The sequence below is a fragment of the Nicotiana sylvestris genome, chromosome 6 (assembly GCF_000393655.2).
Source record: "Nicotiana sylvestris chromosome 6, ASM39365v2, whole genome shotgun sequence".
Taxonomy (NCBI): domain Eukaryota; kingdom Viridiplantae; phylum Streptophyta; class Magnoliopsida; order Solanales; family Solanaceae; genus Nicotiana; species Nicotiana sylvestris.
The window spans coordinates 15,936,895-15,956,773 of NC_091062.1; the positions used below are offsets into that span (position 1 = coordinate 15,936,895).

Sequence of the window (19,879 nt, forward strand, 5' to 3'; positions counted from 1 at the left end):
TGTCCAATTACTTTTTTTCTTTTTTCTTTTGTTTTTCTTTTTTAATTAAAAATCCTATATTAAATTCCTAAATTAATCTAAATTTTAAAATTAAGCCAAATATCTAATTATTAATTTTAAGCAATTACTTGATCCTAAACTAAAAGAGAAAATCACTAATCTATGAATTAAAAACAAAACAAGTAAAAATGAGCCATTTTTGTGATTTTCATTTTCAATAAAATAAATAATTAACTAATTAATTCTAAAATGTAAAAAGAAAACCTAAATGCAATGCATGATATTTTTGACATTTTTCAAGATTTTAATAAAAATTAAACATGCACAAAAATGCAAGCAATTAATAAAAATCCTATAAAATGTCAAATAATTGGAGAAAATCTATTTTCTTGGATTTTATAGGAGTATTTCATATGGGGAAAAAATCACATGCTCACACTCATCTACGGAGATTCAGAGGTTTCTTGGTTTGGTCGGTTATTATCATCGCTTCATGGAGGGTTTCTCGTCTATTGCATTGCCCTTGACCAAATTGACCCAAAAGGGTGCTCCTTTCAGGTGGTTGGATGAGTGTGAGGAGAGCTTTCAGAAGCTCAAGACTGCCTTGACCACGGCTCCAGTTCTAGTTTTGCCTTTAGTTTTAGGCTCGTATACAGTGTATTGTGATGCTTCCTGGATTGGTATTGAGTGTGTCTTAATGCATGAGGATAGAATGATTGCTTATGTTTCACGCCAGTTGAAGCCCCGTGAGAAGAACTACCTTGTCCATGATTTGGAGTTGGCTGTCATCGTTCATGTATTGAAGATTTGGAGACATTATCCCTATGGTGTGTCTTGCGAGATATTTACAGATCATCGGAGTTTCCAGCACTTATTCAAATAGAAGGATCTAAATTTGAGGTAGCGGGGATGGTTGGAGATGCTAAAGAACTATGATATTACAATTTTGTATCATTCCGGAAAGGCCAATGTGGTGGTCGATGCCTTGAGTAGGAAGGTAGTATGTATGGGTAGCCTTGCATTCATTCATGTTGGTGAGAGACCGCTTGCAGTTGATGTTCAGTCCTTGGCCAACCAATTCGTGAGATTAGATATTTTGGATTCCAGTTGGGTGCTTGCTTGTGTAGTTTCTCGGTCTTCTTTATTTGATCGCATCAGAGAGTGCTAGTATGATGATCCTCATTTGCTTTTCTTTAGGGATATGGTTCAGCACGGTGATGCCAGAAATGTTACTATTAGGGATGATGGGGTGTTGAGGATGTATGGCCGGATATGTGTGCTTGATGTAGATGGGCTACGTCAGTTGATTCTTTAGGAGACCTACAGTACGCGATATTCCATTCATTCGTGCACCGCAAAAATGTACCAGGACTTGAGGCAGTATTGTTGGTGGAGGAGGATGAAGAATGATATAGTGAGGTTTGTAGGTTCTGTTAGCTCCATTGGGTGATTTTGTACTTAAGAGCGTGTCCGGATTGAGATTTTGGGGTCCGTAGTGGACTTAGGCTTGAAATGGCAAAAATTGAAAAGCTAAAAGTTTGACCGAGAGTGGACTTTGTTGATACGCGGATCGAATTGGAGTTTCGGGAGTTGGACTAGGTCTGTGGTATCCTTTGTGACTTGTGTGAAAATTTGGGGTCAATCGGACTTGATTTGTTAGGTTTCGGCGTTGTTTGTAGAAGTTGGATTTTCTAAGTTTCAATAGGCTTGTATTGGGGATGCAATTCATGTTTTTGATGTTGTTTGGTGTGATTTGAGGGCGTGTCTAAGTTCGTATGATATTTTAATACTTGTTGGTATGTTTAGTTGAGGTCCCGGGGGCCTCGGGTTGATTTCGGATGGCTAACGGATCGAAAATGAGACTTGGTGCATTGCTAAAGCAGGGAGTCTGGTGGTGTAATCGCACCTACGGAGCTTTGATCGCATGTACAAGCTTTATGTGTTCGGTTGTACTGATACTACACTTCTGCACATTGCGTGCAGATGTTGGCTATTGTTGTTGTTGTACTCGATGGTTGCCGGATTTGAAGATGTACCTGCGTTCCTGTTGTAGCTGCCTCTTATTCATGGTAGCCTTATGTCACGACCCCAAATACTCCGGTCGTGATGGCGCCTATCACAGAATTAGGCAAGCCAACCCAACTCTTACCACATCGAATTCTTTTTATAAAATCTTTTTCTAAAACCGATTAGGTCTCAAATTCTTCATATGTAATATAGAAACTAACAGAAATATGCGGAAACCAATACAAAAATACTCAAACACAACCCGAATCTGGTATCACTAGTCATGAGCCTCTAAGTATAACCAAAACACTGTCTGAATAATACAACTAGTCTGAAATAACAAAATACTAAGATAGGAAGGAGGAAGGCAAGGCTGCGAACGCCGTGCAGCTACCTTGCGATCTCCGGATAAACTCTGAGAGTGCTGGAAGCTCTCACTCTGCTGCTCGGGCACCTGAATCTGCACACAAGGTGCAGGGAGTAACATGAGTACGCCAACTCAGTAAGTAACTAAAGTAAATAAAGTCTGAGTGCAGTGACGAGCATTTAAAATCATATAAGAAATCTTAACAGAAATAACAAAACAAATCTGCAGTTCAATAGCCAGTTATCTCGTAAACTCCAGTTTCAATTCAAAATCCTTTAAAAACATTTATTTAACATTTTTCAATAGAGGCTCAGTATATAAAAGAAGAGTAAAAGCAACAAAATATCAAAAACAAGCCCCTTGAGCCAAGTATCACTCGTAAATATAGCCCATCGGGCAAGCTTCTCAGTCACTCATGACTCAGCTCTCGTCACACAGTACTCACACTCCGCACTCCAACTCAATAAATATCTCATAATAATAATAATCATAATCGTTGCGGCGTGCAGCCCGATTCATAATATATAGTCGACTACGCTCACTGGAGGTGTACAGACTTCAGAGGGGCTCCTACAGCCCAAGCGTCATATTGTTACGGAGCGCGGCCCGATCCATATATATATATAATCCTCACCATTAGGTCCTAAACCTCTCTCAGTCATTAACCTCACGGCCACTCGGGCATATCAATAAAAACTAGGGAACTCAGCCCAAACAGTTTTTATATATAAGAAATAGAGTGATGAAACAGGTTTTAAACAAGTAACAGGTAAAATATGACTGATGATATACTTTCAAATCAAACAGAGTGAGGAAAGTAGTAAAAATACCCCTAAGAGTCTAAACAGGTCGGCACAAGGCCCCAAACACGGCGTACAACCCAACGTATAGTATCAATCACTAAAACACGGAATATCATAAGATTTTAAATTAAAATACGCGGCTTAATAGTCGCTACGGGATGGACCAAATCACAATCTCTACCGGTGCACGCCCACGCGCTCGTCACCTAGCATGTGCATCATCTTATTTATCAAAACAGTACGAAATACCGGGGTTTCATATCCTCAGGTCCAAATTTACAATCGTTACTTACCTCAATCCGAGCGAAACTCTACTCTAAAATGTCCTTGCCTCGCGAGTCAGCCTCCGAATATCCCAAATCTACCCACAAACCGTACAATACAATTAGTAGAGGCTAAAGGGATCAATTCCACATGAAAACTATCAGATTAGAACCAAAAATCCAATATTGGCTCAATCCGGCTCCCGAGCCCACGTCTCAAAATCCGACAAAAGTTACAAAACTCGAAAGCCCATTTCACGAGTCTAACCATAATTTATCAAAATCCGACATCAACTCGACCTCCAAATCCTCAACTTTTATTCTTAAATCTCTAGGCCAAAATTCTCAAAACCTTGTAAACTAGTCGGAAAATTCAATGATAATTCAATATTACGTTTACATGAATACAACATATGAATTTGGCATCTTTGCCGTCCCACCCAAATAATTTGGAATAAAATTCAGATCCAAAACGATTAGTTTGTTACTTCTTATGTTCTTTTTTTTTTTCCATATTTATTCTAGCATCCAAATCAGTAGTAACTTATTATACACAATGAAATCCTATAACACACTAAGCAAAATTAAAAGAATTCTACTGGAAAACTCAGATTTGGAGTTTTAAGTAATTACCCGAAATTTTCAGTAAGTACTTCAGATCTCTCCGTTTGTAATCCGTAATCTGATTTAAAACATTGCGTCAGCTTTTCTTTCCCCCTTTGTTGGTTTCTCTGTTCACTGCTTCTGCTAGAGCCAAGCACTCTACCCTCCCATTCCTCTTTGATTTCTTATGTTTGCAGGGAACTCATCAATTTGAATTGTTTCACATGGGATTATTTTAATTCTCTTTTTTTTTTTTTTCTTTTTTTTTCCTTTTTCTGTTGATCACTGAAGCAAATCCTAATAATGGACCATCATAGTTCTAAAACAAATCACGAAAATTATTGGGGTGTCACACCTTAGATATAAAAAATCTGTTCATGTACTTTTCAATCAGAAAATGTATTTATTTCATATTAACTTTGTAAATTCTATTCTTAGAACCGCTCATAATTTATACTATCAGTACTTGGGGAATGTATAAGATTTAGATAATTTTTTTTGTTTAATTGTCCTATTAATATTAGTGGAATTGGATAGTTATTAGTTGGCTTACCTAGCGGGTTGGGTTAGGTGCCATCACGACTAGTGGATTTTGGATCGTGACGTCGGTATATGCAAATTATACAGTATTATATACATAGTATACATGAATTATACATGTATTATGTATTCACTTAAACGGTTGAATGGAAGGTTATTTCGGTTAATTCTTCAAAAATAAAAATTAAAGGCTTGTAGTTTGGCAGAGATAGTGATTAGGTGGTCCAGCCTCAAAACTCTAGTTGGTCCCTATAATATTTGGTGTTAAATTGGGCAGGCCTAGCAAAAAGATTTGATTAGGCATTATATTGCGCTGAGTTGCCAATTTGATAATATCAAAGTAATATTTCTAACTTTCCGGAAAACTGTATACATTAATAATAGTTGAGGTATAAACAATATTAGATATGCAAAGTTTTATTATACCTAAGAATGCTATTTTTCTCTTGTAGAGAAAATATCAAATGAAATACTATTACTTGAGAAAGCCTTAACAGCATAACTCTTCATTTGTGAAACTTGTAAAAAAAATATAATAAAATTAATTTTTTTCCTATTAGTTAATAGGTTATGTAGGTAGATAACTGACTTTCTTAAATTAGGTTGATGAAAATAAAGATCGTGTATTTACTACTTGTAAGCTGCTAACCCATATATTATATAAGGTCCTCTTCTGTGTGCATAAAAAACCCATACTATACATCTTTTTTTTGTGCCTTTTCTTCGTTGTTTTACCATCCAATTTTGATGTTCTCATATTTATTTTGGGGTCAGCAAATAAAACTCCCTGCCTGTTAAGTATCCAATGGCTCAAGCAATGCTAAAACCAAATCAAGAGGTAATTTTTTATGTGTGTGAAATTTTGAGAATTCAGTTCAAAATATTAAGATATTAGTTGAAGTGATCTAAGATATGATAAACTCTTTTGGAAATTTTTTTACAACTAATGAGGGACAAATGCATTTCTCTAATTAATTAATGCCCTCTCGCATGTGTAACCTAGCTAATTCTAGGGTTTACATGTGAACTTTTTGTTTTACATATAAATTTATGCTCCGTGTTGAAACTACTGGATTTAGTTTAACCCGGCACTCGCTTGCTGCATCTGCCCCTGATTGTTATGACTCGACGGCTTGAATTAAGAGAGAGAAGCCGAGAACGATAAATAAAGAGAAATCGATTATGCAAAGTTGCAAGCGGCACAAAAGTTTGATTCTGATACTATGTGAAAAAATTTGAGCATCCAACCAAATTCTTAAGGTGATGGGTGGAATGGTCTAAGACGCCATATATAAACCCCTTTGAAAAGCCTTTTTATAATCAATACAAGGGATAACTGTAACCCCGATATGTTGAAAATATAATTAAGTAAGCAATTTCGTACTTTCTTTAACAACTTAAATTTTTAAATAATAACGTAATATATTTCAACAGACAAAAAAAATATCTTTGTAATATAGATTAAAGTATGATACTTTACAATACAACAATAATTACGCTTTAGCCCCAAATAAAGTTGTGCTCTGCAATATAAATTCTCACTTCTTTTTTTTTTTCAAACTCAACTCATATCATCGTCATGCAAAAATTTTGTTACTTTAATATGATAAAAAATTATTTTGTAAGTTTATTAGTGAACAAAATAGGTGACCATAGGTGAAATATATCTAAGATGTTCGTGTGCACTATAGTAAATATTCAACTTATATAGCATGACTAAAGACAAGTAACTTTTCACCAGGTTGTTATTGCTGAGGAAGTTGGTCGTGTTAGAGTGCTCACTTTAAATAGTCCTAACCAATTAAATGTCATCTCTATAAAAGTGGTAAGTTTTACAAAATAGCAAGGAAATTAAATCTGATTATTTAATTCAAGAATTGTTTTAAATGGCGTCTTTCCCATTCACAAAAACACATTTTAATTTCCTTGGACAAGGCATTGGTACTAGGACAAAAACTCGAGAAAATTGAGAAAGATGACAATGCACAACTTGTTATCATCAAGGTAAGTATCTTTTTTTTTCCTTTAATCATTTTTCTTTTTCTTTTTCTATAATAGTTTAGAAGTTAGTGACTTATGAAGGGGATCTTGGAGCAACGGTAAAGTTGTCTCCGTGTGACCTATAGATCACGGGTTCGACCGTGAAATTAGCCACTGATACTTGCATCAGAATAGGCTTATGGAATGCTTCATGCACTAGGCTGCCTGTTTAGTCAGAGGTTAGTGATTTACCGATTTGAAACTCAATTTCTAATGGGTACACCGCCCTTCTTTACTTAACTAATATCAAATTTTTTGTCTACAACTGAGTTTGAATGTGTTTCCATAGTCCAGAACCGTGATGAGAAATTATTAGCCTGAGTAGTCCATCCATATTGAATGTTAACTATAGAAGAGATGACCTTCCTCAAAAGAGAATTTACTTCAGAGTTGAATCTTCAATGTCATTTCTTGAGAAGGCTTTCGTTCTGTGCATTCAAATTTCTAACTCCCAAACCTCACCATATTGAAGGGTTAATTTTGATGATGGTCATTCAACTATGTTTCAATTTCACTAAAGTCACTTAACTATTTTTTGTCACTTAAAAATAACTAAATTTTCACATTGTCACTTAAAAGTCATTTTGGCTCAAACTCCTAACATAAATATGACATGGCATAAAGTTTAATGATAAAAATCTGAAATTTAGATCCGTTTTTCCCTTAATGTGATTTGACCTATAACCCAAATGGGTTTTAACACAGGGGGGACACACACCCCTAATAAAATTAATGTGTCCCCCTATTAAAATTAGGTCTTGTGAATACAATATTTAGCCTTTTTTAATACTGGGTTTTATGTAATGCAAAATATATAGGGAGTCGGCCGAGCTTTATCTGTTGGTGGGAACTTGAAACATATTTATGATGGCAGAAAGACAAGTGACTATCTTCTTTTTTCCAATTTTTTGGGGAGACAAAAAATGTTTAGTTGTATAATCTAAAACTATTAAATTATTGACTGTATAATTTCTTAGGGGATTCTTGCATTGAAGGTATTTATAGAATGCATTGGCTTTGCTACCACATTCATACATACAAGAAACCACAGGTACAAATTGTGTGTTGCTCCTCTACAATTCAATTATTAGTAGTATATGATATGGAAAAAAAAAGGAGAGATCATAGATTAGGTTAATTTTACGTATGGTTATTTAACTTTATTTACCATTTTATTGTTATAAATAGATAAAGTTTAATGATCATATGTAAAATTAACCCGTCATAAAGAATTTGCCCTTTCTAACTGTTGATATACTACAGGTTGCTCTTGTTCATGGAATGTGTATGGGGGGAGGTGGATCTTTAATGGTGCCAATGAAGTTCTCTGTTGTCACTGAAAAATCAGTTAGTATACACATACATGTAATTCTGACTTTAATCTCATATGTAAGAGGAGACTTATCATAGTATCTAACTTTTATTTCATTGGTATTATAGTATTTTTCGACTCCTGAAACAAGATTTGGATACCATCCAGACTGTGGCTTCTCATATATGCTTTCACGACTTCCTGGTCGACTTGGTAAGCATTCAAATAGCGTGTGCGTGTCACACACATATATATCCTGAATTTTTAAATTATGCGTACTTAATTATCTTTAAATTGAAAATTACTACTGTGGATGCTCAATTAACATATTTATATTAATTATTAATTTTTCTATATAAGTAATAGTGTATGGCTACAAAAGTAATGGGTGCTCAAGCACCCATAACTAAATACATAGATCCGCTATTGTATATGTGTGTGTTTAAAGTGATTATAAAATAATCTCTTTTTCTTCTAGGAAAAAGGTCCAAATTTACGGATCTACTATATGAAAAACTTAATTTATCCTCTATTATATATACTTAGGAGTCATTTGGTAGAGTATATAAGAATAGTGTTGAATAACGTGTACTAGTAATGTACGGATTAATAATGTATCGGTTAGTAATACAAGCAGTACTAATGCAGAGATTATTTCTTAACCACTATGTGGTGTTGTGCATTAAAAATTAAAATACATTGCATAATTTTTAAGAAAATTAATTGTTTACAAAAATGCCCTCCATATTCTTTAGTTTTAAGGGACTTTAAGGACAATTTTATTCTTAACCATGCTAATGCATGCATTAATAGTCTTGGCATTGCTAATACCATGGTTTACTACGTATTAGTTAATATAGGATAATACCAAATAGGTAGTATAACTGATACTTGTATTAGTAATATATAGGTTTGTTAAAAACGTTTACCAAATAAGGGATTAGTAATACCAAAACTAATGCATCCATTATTTTCTCTAATGCATCCAACCGAACGGCCCCTTAAGGGTTACTCAATCACTTAAAGTTAGCAAATCCTCTTGTATTTTTCCTTGACCTTAATAGATGACCAATTATGGACTAGATAGATCGATTTCACGTGTCAAAATACTCTCGAAAAATGGTCCAAATTTGCCCATCTACTTTTGAACATTATTAAGGTATGAGGCAAAAATGAGAATTTGCTAATAACAAAGATATGAATGAACCTAAAGTATAACGGAGGATAAAATTAAGATATTTATATAGTGGGAGAGTATTATTGACTATTTTGTGTTTCTTCTATGATGAACTAAGGAGGGATTGTTGATATATTCAAGTGACAAAGTGTATATGTAGGAGAATACTTGGGCTTAACAGGTGCAAAGCTGAAGGGTAAAGAAATTGTTGCTGCTGGACTTGCCACTCATTTTGTTCCTTTTGATGTCAGTTCAAACTTCGTTTTTCTCTTAACTTTTTCTTTTCTAGTTTCAACTGATAACCAAAATAAAGGTGTTTGTTAGTCTTGACTTTGTAGTATATACTTTTTGTTCCATCTTTGTGTATACATGGATGTATTTTAGTTATATGCACGAAGAGTGTAAAGAATTTACACTATCAGTGTAATTTATAGCATGTTATAAGGGGAATCTTGGAGCAACGGTAAAGTTGTCTCCGTGTGATCTATAGGTCACGAGTTCACGCCATTAAATTAGCCATTGATGCTTGCATCAGGGTAGACTGCCTACATCACACTCCCTTGGGGTGCGACCCTTCTCCGGACCCTGCATATATAAACACAGGATACTTCATACATCGGACTGCCTTTTTTTAGTGATCATGCATATCAGGCTTGATATGAAAAATTACACACGTTATGTAGGTCAACTTAACCTGATAGTCAGTACAAAGAACATAAAATCTATATTAATTTAATTTCTTAGTCATCTTTAAGTATTTTGTGTTTCTATGAATGTTAGAAATTGGTTTGCTTGGAGAAGAGCTTGTTGAGCTTAACAACTGGAGAAGAGAAGGCTATCAGATCAGCCATTGAAGAATTCTCAACTGAAGTTGAGATAGATGAAAGAAGTATCTTGAACAAGTAAAACATTTATATTAATTTAATGTATATATATATATATATATATATATATATATATATATATATATATATATATATATATATATATATATATATATATATATATATATATATATATATATATATATATATATATATATATATATATATATATATATATATATATATATATATATATATATATATATATATATATATATATATATATATATATATATATATATATATATATATATATATATATATATATATATATATATATATATATATATATATATATACACCCTTCGTTTCAAATTAGATGAGTTACTTTCCTTTTTAGTCTGTTTCAAAATAAATGACACATTTTTAAATTTGGAAATAATTTAACTTTAAACTCTTCATTTTACCCATTTTACCCTTAATGAGAAGCTTTTATAATCACATAAATATCATGGTCCCACAAAACTTTTATCCCTTAAGCTTTTGAGACCACAAGTTTCAAAAGTTTTCTTCTTTTTATTTAAACTTCATACCGAGTCAAACTACCTCATCTAAATTGAAACGGAGGGAGTACTGTAGTATTTTTTTTGTTTCCCACTTGATGTCTGATACCTGCATTGGGGTCCGATAAAATTCGAATTCGTGCCGGAGAGCCCCATATTGAGGGATAAAGCGCTCTCTAACAAAACGCGACTTCATACCAAGGCTCAAACCCGAGACCTTTGGTTAAGGATGAAGCAGTACTTACCACTCTACCACTAACTCTTATTATTTAATGCTTATCTCATGTTCAGGAAGTTGAAGCAAGGAAGGTAGGAAATGATTGGATTGTAGCAGTGCTCGGAAGCCTAAAAAGATCATCCCCAACCGGATTGAAAATAACACTCAGATCGGTAATTCTTTATCCTTTACCAATATAAACTTGCTTTGACTTCTATACATTTTGAAAACCAAAGAATTTAATTATATACACTGACAGTATAAATATTTTTCACTATTTTAGTGTAGGTTACAACTCACATTCATTCAAAAAATTTATATGTAATATCTTATAAGTAACCTAATTGTGTATAATTTCAAATATTTCAGATTCGAGAAGGAAGAAAACTAACATTGTCTGAATGCCTCAAGCAAGAATTTAGACTTTCAATAAACATATTCGGAACAATCATATCTAGCGATATCTATGAGGTAATTAAATATGTACATATTTCTCAATCATTTGTATTAAAAAAGTTGAACTGCAATAATATCTCCCTTTTGAATCTAAGTTGAGTTTATTTTTCTATTTATAAGGGCATACGGGCTATCACAATTGACAAGGATAATTCTCCAAAGGTATGTTTCTTTTCCTCTTGAAGGGAACCTCAAAACAACGATAAAGTTATTTTGTATGATATGTAGACCATGAGTTAGAGTCGTTGAAGCAACCAGCCACGGATGCTTGCTTTAGGGTAGGTGTCTACATCACACCCCTTTGGGGGTAGCCCTTCTCCGAACCCTGTATGAATGCAGAATATTTTGTGCATCGCGCTCCCTGTCTACATCACACATCCATGTTTGATATAATCACCAACCCAATTTAAATATATTATTCTACATCCGGTCCGTATTATCTGTATTATAAGGTCATCGCGTACACTTAAGAAAGATATCTAATAGCCTTAATTATAAGAGTATATGAACTAGACCACCTTTTGTCTCTTTCTTAAACGTTTCACTTAATTAACACTCGTTCATTGGAGCAGTAACGGGAATTCGAAAAAAAAAGTAACAAATACTTATTTTTCTAAGTCGTCAGATATTTTGAAACAAAATCAATTTGTCAAAATAACTAATATTTGCGTGACTGGAGGAAGTTTTGAGTCATGCAGCGATTTACGAAAATGAGAAAGAACAACAAACAAACCCAATGTAATCTCATAAGTAAAGTCTGGGGAGAGTAATATGTATGCTGACCTTATCGTTATCTTGAGAAGGTAGAGAGATTGTTTCCAATAAGCTCACGACTCAAGGAAAAATGAGAAAGAAATGACAGAATTATGCGAACTTAAACTAACTTAATGTTGCTATTTCATTTGTTCTCAGTGGTACCTTCCAACTCTTGAGAAGGTGAAAGATGAGCAACTCAACATGATTTTCAAGCCATTTGAAGAACATTTGGAGCTCCAAATTCCAGACAAAGAAGAGTTCAGGTTTGTAAGCATTCAAAATTGTTCTTTTTTGCTTCAAAAATTACCTTACATTATATGATTATGTAATAATTCATATAATATGATCAATAGGTGGGATGGAAAATATGAAAATTCAGTATATTATCAACTTAACCAAGAGAGGAATCAAAGAGGAATATCCCAATCAATTGCTCTTGGAACTGATCGTAAACAATCTGCATTATGAGATTATTAGATAACTACTTCTATTTTATTTGTACAAATATATGTTTGAGATCAGTGGCAAAGACGATTCAATAAGGGGTATCATCTGATCATAGGTGGATCCAGAATTAGGAGGATTCGGGTGCCATACTACTTATATATAAACATAAACATATGATAATTTACATGGTCCAAATAAGATATACATTTAGTCGGTTTAAGCTATTTGAGTTTCAATTTCGGGTTATTCATCTTTTAATTTATATAGACAAATGAATCAAACAAAACAATTTATAATTATGACTACTTGGAGAAAAGCATGAAACTTCAATTGGAGTACATGTGTTTTCTACGAGGAAAAAAAGGACTTGATATCAATACATACTTAGATGCTCAAGGCAAAAATTGATGGGACAAACCTATGTGAGCAAATTGAAAAATTCAAAGAAAAAGAAAGAAAGGAAAGATAGAAAGACACAAAAAAAATAAGTCACGAAAGGTAGGCTACAAATGTGAAAGAAGAATTGAGAGCGCAGTTTGCGGTGTCATTCTCTTTGTATTCACATTCGCTGAAAAACCTTTTAGCAGACGTTCTTCTTATAAATAGGCATCTCCTTCTTAAGATGTAAATTATCCCTCAACCCTTTTTTCTCTTCAATTAATAAAGAGTTATTTTTGTGTGACCGTGAAGTAAAAAAAAATTATCGAACCACGTAAATCTTGTCTTATCTTGTGCAATTTATTGCTTTTCTCTTTTAAATATTTTTTCCCTTCTATTAGCCTGACACGCTTCCCAACAACTGGTATCAGAGCATAGATAGTGTAATTCTACTGTCACGACCCAATTCCCGAATTCGGCCGTGATGACGCCTCTCGTGAAGACAAGGCCAACCAAACCAAACAGAACACATCTTTTAAACAATTAAATATGATATATAGTTCTAAAGTATGATATAACATCCATAATTTGCGGAATTATCGATAACCTCAGTAAGAACCATTCCGACACAACCCAAACCGAGGTATTACAAGTCATGAGCAACTAAGAAATCCGGATACAAGTCTACTGAACACTAATTCCGATACAATAGTTCTAAAAACATGAAAATGATAAGATAAGGGAGGCACGAGGCTGCGAACGCCAACAACTACCTCGTAGTCTCCGAATCACTACCTGAACTAGGAGAATCAGCACTCAGGAGCGGATTCTGCGATGCCTAAATCTACACACATGGTGCAGGGAGTAATGTGAGTACTCCGACTCAGTGAGTAATAATTATAAATAATGGTTGAAAGTATGAAAACACGTAAATGCACAAAGCAATTCCATATCAAGCAGTAAAATCACTTAAAGCAGTAAATCAGTAAAGAAATAAAATAATATTCCTTTTTAAAACAAGTAAAATAGGTAATTTAACAGGTAAATAACAAGTAGAAAATTCGCCCCTCGGGCACAGTATCAATCGCTCAAAAAAGTATCAACCCCTCGGGCTTAGTATCAATCACTCAGAACAGTATCAGCCCCTCGGGCTCACTCTCAGATCATAATGGGTACCCACGCTCACTGTGGGTGTGCAGACTCTGGAGGGGCCCCTTACGACCCAAACGCTATATCAAGCCACCTCGTGGCATCATCACTCGGCACTTAGCCTCACATCACTCGACACTCGGCCTCACATCACTCAAGCCACCTCGTGGCATATAAAGTATCTCAGGCCCTCGGCCTCATGTCACTCAGCATATCCTCACATATGTCCCTCGGCCTCACTCAGTCCAAAAATCATCACAAGCCCCTTGGGCATTAGTAAAACAGTAGTTCTCAGCCCAAAACATGATGTGGAAATATCATTTAAGTTTCAAATCTGAGTAAAAGTGTTAGAGCTTGTAAAACAGTAGATATCAACGAGACTGAGCTCAAATAATAAGTCAAGCAGTAAGGAAACAGTGATAAAAATCCCCGAAGGGTTCAAATAGTTGGCACGAAGCCCAAATATGGCAATCAGCCCAAATCATGATGATAACAAATGAATTTCAATCAAATACGCGGTAAAATCATCAATCGGGACTGACCAAGTCACAATCCCCAGTAGTAAAAAACCCCACGCTCATCATCCAGCGCGTATCTTGCCTCAATATAGCACTACGATGTATAATTCGGGGTTTCAAACCCTCAGGACATCATTTACAATCATTACTTACCTCGAACCGGCTAATTCTCTAGATCGCGATGCCCTTGCCCCTCGAATTGGCCTCCACGCGCGTCGAATCTGTCCAAAATCAGAACGAATACGTCATAATATGCTAAGGGAATAAAGCCCAAGCGAAAACATTCGAAAAATATCAAAAATCCCAAAATTAGCAAAAACCGAGCCCTGGGCTCACGACTCGGAATCAGGTCAATATTACATTTTCAGACTCCTCATACCCTCACGAGTCTAACCATACCAAAATTATCCAATTTCGATACTATTGGTCCTTCAAATCATCATTTTACATTTTTGAAAGGTTTCACAATTTTCTTCCCAATTTCCATCCCAAATCACGAGTTAAATGATGAATTAAGTGATAAATTCATGTATTCTAGCCAAATGTGAGTTAAAATCACTTACCCCGATGAATTTCTTGAAAAAACTTTGAAAAATCGCCAAAATCTGAGCTCTCTTGGTCAAAATATTAAATAAAACCCAAAACCTCATATTTACAGAGTACCTCTCAGATTTCAGCCTCCGCGGGCTGCACCAAATCGACCGCGGTCCGCACAAGCCAGTGCGGTCCGCGCAAAAACAACCACGACCACACAAGCCTTCCTCTGCAGTGACAAACTTTAGTATTTTGGCCTTAACGTTTTCTACACATGTCCAAATGGCAATATCTTTACCTTTCTGGAAATTAGATATGAAGGGCTACAACTTTGTTTTTGAATCATCTCGAAATTCCTTGTAGATCAAAAGATATGATCTTCTGAAGTAGGACCAACGAATCGTTCCCCACCGCGGCCGCACACCATTTTGTGCGGTCCGCATGACACCTACTGCGGCCGCACTTCTTTTTGTGTAGTCCGCACAGCACATACCGCGGCCGCTCTTCTTTTTGTGCGGACTGCGCGGGTGGTTTCTGAGGCCTGCAACCCTCCTGGACCTGCTACAGCTATGATTTTCGGCCTAAAACATCCCGAAACCTACCCGGGACCCCCGAAACTTCAAACTAATTGTACCAACACATCCCATGACATCGTTCAAACTTGCTAAACACTTCGGAACGCTTACAACAATATCAAATCACCAATTTAACATAGGATTCAAGCCTAAGAACTCCAAGAACTCTTAAATTATGCTTTCGCTCAAAAAGTCTTTTAAATATCGTCCGAGTGACCTGAAATTTTGCACACATATCCCAAATGACACAACAAAGCTACTGCAATTCTCGGAATTCCATTCCGACCCTTATATCAAAATCTCACCTATCAACCAGAAATTTCCAAAATATCAATTTCGCCAATTCAAGCCTAAATCTTCTTTACAACTCCAAAAACCATTCCGATCGCGCTCCTAAGTCACAAATAACCTCCCGAAGCTAACTGAAGCTATAATCTTTGACCTCAACTTCTGAATCTGGTGACCCAAAATAGCTACTGGATCCACATCAAAGGTCAAATCAACATCCAACTGAACCGTTCTGAAGTCCAAAACATGAGACGGATCCCCAATATACTTTATGAGCATAGAAACATGAAATGTCGGATGCAGACTCGACAAGCTGGGTGGCAAGGCAAGCTCATAAGCCACCTCCCCCATCCTCTGAAGCACCTCAAAAAGCCCAATGAACCGCGGAATCAACTTTCCGTTCTTCCCAAACCTCATAACACCCTTCATGGGTGAAACCTTCAGCACGACCTTCTCACCAACCATGTAGGACACAAATCAAACCTTCCAGTCCGCATAACTCTTCTGACATAACTGCGCTGTACGGAGTCTCTCCTGAATCATCTTAACCTTCTCTAAGGCATCCTGAACCAAATCTGTCCCCAATAACCTAGCCTTTCCAGGCTCGAACCAACCAATTGGAGATCTACACCGCCTCTCATACAAAGCCTCATACAGAGCCATCTGAATACTCGACTGGTAGCTGTTGTTTCAGGAAAACTCTGCAAGCGGAAAAAACTCATCCCATGAACCTCCAAAATCAATAACACAAGCACGTAACATGTCCTCCAATATCTGAATAATACGCTCGGACTATCCGTCCATTTGAGGATGAAATGTTGTGCTTAACTCCACCTGAGTACCTAACTCTCTGTGCACAACTCTCCAAAAATGCGAAGTAAACTGAGTACCTCTATCTGATAGAAACCGACACACATGCAACCGAACAATCTCCCGGATATAAATCCCTGCCAACCACTCTGAAGAATAGGTAGTACACACAGGAATAAAGTGCACGGACTTGGTCAACCGATCCACAATCACCCAAATAGTATCAAACTTCTTCAAAGTCTGAGGAAGTCCAACCACAAAGTCTATAGTGATTCTCTCCCACTTCCACTCGGGAATAACCATCTGCTGAAGCAAGCCACCCGGTCGCTGATGCTCATATTTTACCTGCTGGCAGTTAAGACACCGAGCTACAAATCCCATAATATCTTTCTTCATTCTTCTCCACCAATAGTGTTGCCTCAAATCCTGGTACATCTTTGCGGCACCCATATGGATAGAATACCGCGAGTTATGGGCCTCCTCCAGAATCAACTCTCTAAGCCCATCCATATTGGGCACACAAATCCGGCCCTGCATCCTCAACACACCATCATCACCGATGGTCACATCTCTGGCATCATCATGCTGAACTCTGTCCTTAAGGACAAGCAAATGCGGATCATCATACTGGCTCTCTCTGATGCGATCATCTAAGGAACACCGATAAACCACACATGCCAACACCTGACTGGGCTCCGAAATATCCAATATCATGAACTGATTGGCCAAGGCCTGAACATCAACTGCAAGGGGTCTCTCCCCAACTGGCATATATGCCAAACTCCCCATGCTCACTACCTTTCCGCTGAACGCATCGGCCACCACATTGGCCTTTCTCGGATGGTACAATATAGTGATATCATAATCCTTAAGCAATTCCAACCATCTCCGCTACCTCAAATTAAGATCCTTTTGGTTGAACAAATGCTGAAGACTGCGATGATCGGTGAATACCTCACAAGACACACCATACAAGTAATGCCTCCAAATCTTCAATGCATGAACTATGGTAGCCAACTCCAAATCATGAACAGGGTAGTTCTTCTCATGGGGCTTCAACTGATGAGAAGCATAAATAATAACTCTACCCTCCTACATCAATACACAATCAATCCCAACTCTCAAAGCATCACAATACATGGTATATGAACCTGAAGCTGATGGCAAAACCAACACTGGAGCTGTGGTCAAGGCTGTCTTGAATTTCTAAAAGCTCTCCCTACACTCGTCCGACCATACAAATGGAACACCCTTCTAAGTCAACTTGGTCAAGGCGATGCGATAGATGAGAATTCCTGAACAAACCGGCAATAATAGCCTGCCAACCCAAGAAAGCTACGAATCTCTATGGCTGAGGACGGTCTAGGCCAACTTTGAACCCCCTCTATCTTCTTTGGATCAACCTGAATACCCTCGTTGGACACCACGTGTACCAAGAAAGCCACTGAACTGAGCCAAAACTCACACTTGGAGAATTTTGCATAAAACTTCTCCTCCCTCAATCTCTACAACACAACTTTCAAATGATTTGTGTGCTTCTCCTGACTACGCGAGTACACCAGAATATCATCAATGAATACAATAAAGAACGAATCCAGATAAGGCTGGAACACGCTGTTTATCAAATGCATGAATGCTGCTAGGGCATTGGTTAACCCGAAAGACATCACAAGGAACTCATAATGACCATATCTGGTCTTGAAGGCAGTCTTAAGAATATCTCAATCCCTAAACTTCAACTAGTGATAACCGGAAAGGAGATCAATCTTGGAGAACACCCTCGCTCCCTGAAGTTTATCAAATAAATCATCAATGCGAGGCAAAGGATACTTGTTCTTAATTGTTACTTTGTTCAATTGCCTATAATCAATGCACATTCTCATCGTGCCATCCTTCTTCTTCACAAACAAAACCGGTGCACCCCAAGGTGACACACTAGGCCGAATGAACCCCTTATTTAGGAGTTCCTGAAGCTGTTCTTTCAATTCCTTCAACTCTGCTGGTGTCATACGATATGGCGGAATAAAAATGGGCTGAGTGCCCGGCACCAGGTCAATACCAAAATCAAGATCCCTGTCCGGTGGCATGCCCGGCAGGTTTGCAGGAAACACATCGGGAAAATCCCTCACAACTAAGACAGAATCGATACTAGGAGTCTCAGCTCCAACATCCCTCATAAACGCTAGATATGAAAGACAACCCTTCCCAACCATACATTGGGCCTTCAAGAAAGATATCACTCTAATAGGAACATAATCAGTCACACTACGCCACTTGATCCGCGGTACACCCGGCATAGCCAAAGTGACTGTCTTAGCATGACAGTCTAGAATAGCACGACACGGAGATAGCCAATCCATGCCCAAAATGACATCAAAATCCATAATGCTCAATAGCAATAGATCTACTCGGGTCTCTAGACCCCCAATTGTCACCACACATGACTAGTACACACGGTCTACAATAACAGTATCTCCCACCGAGGTAGATACATGAACAGATAAAGCAAGAAACTCACGGGGCATACCCAAATAACGAGAAAAGTATGAGGACACATAAGAAAAGGTGGAACCGGGATCAAATAATACAGAGGTATCTCTATGGCAGACTGAAACAACACATGTAATGACAACATCTGAAGAAATAGCATCTGGCCTGCCTGGAAGTGCATAGAAACGGGCTTGACCGCCCCCTGATCAACCTCCCCCTCTGGGGCGACCCCTAGCTACCTGACCTCTGCCCTTAGCTGGCTCGACAGGTGGTGAGGTAACTAGAGTAGAAGTTGAGGCTGACCCCTCTGCTAAGATGAACTAGCAATACGACGAGGATAGTGCCTCCACACATGTCCAAACTCTCCACACTCAAAACAACTCCCAGGTGCTGGAGAAGGGGACTGAAGGGAACCCCTCGCACCGGAGTGACCAGCTAATACACTCAGCATAGAAGAACCCTGAGCTGACGGGGCACGAGATGAACTCTAGGCTGGAAGGGAACTAAGTGATGACTGGCCCTACTGAGTACCGTGATAACCATGACCCAAAGATGCCCCACGATAACCTGGGCGAGCTGCCTGAGCAGGCTTGAAAGAATGGCCTCTACCATGCTGAAACTGGCACCTTGAAGGAGAACCACTATAACTGCCAGATCCTCAAGGCCTCTTGGCCTCCCTCTACTTCCGATCCTGACGGGGAACTGTCTCAATCTCGCGAGCGATGTCAACCACCTCCTCGAACGTAGCACCCAACACACTAT

At 37.2% G+C, this 19,879-nt stretch overlaps 1 pseudogene; it reads left to right on the top strand.

The window, feature by feature from the left end:
- Nucleotides 1-5,277: 5,277 nt before the first annotated feature.
- LOC104214193 (3-hydroxyisobutyryl-CoA hydrolase-like protein 5) lies at nucleotides 5,278-12,599 on the top strand (annotated as a pseudogene).
- The last annotated feature ends 7,280 nt before the right edge of the window (nucleotides 12,600-19,879 follow it).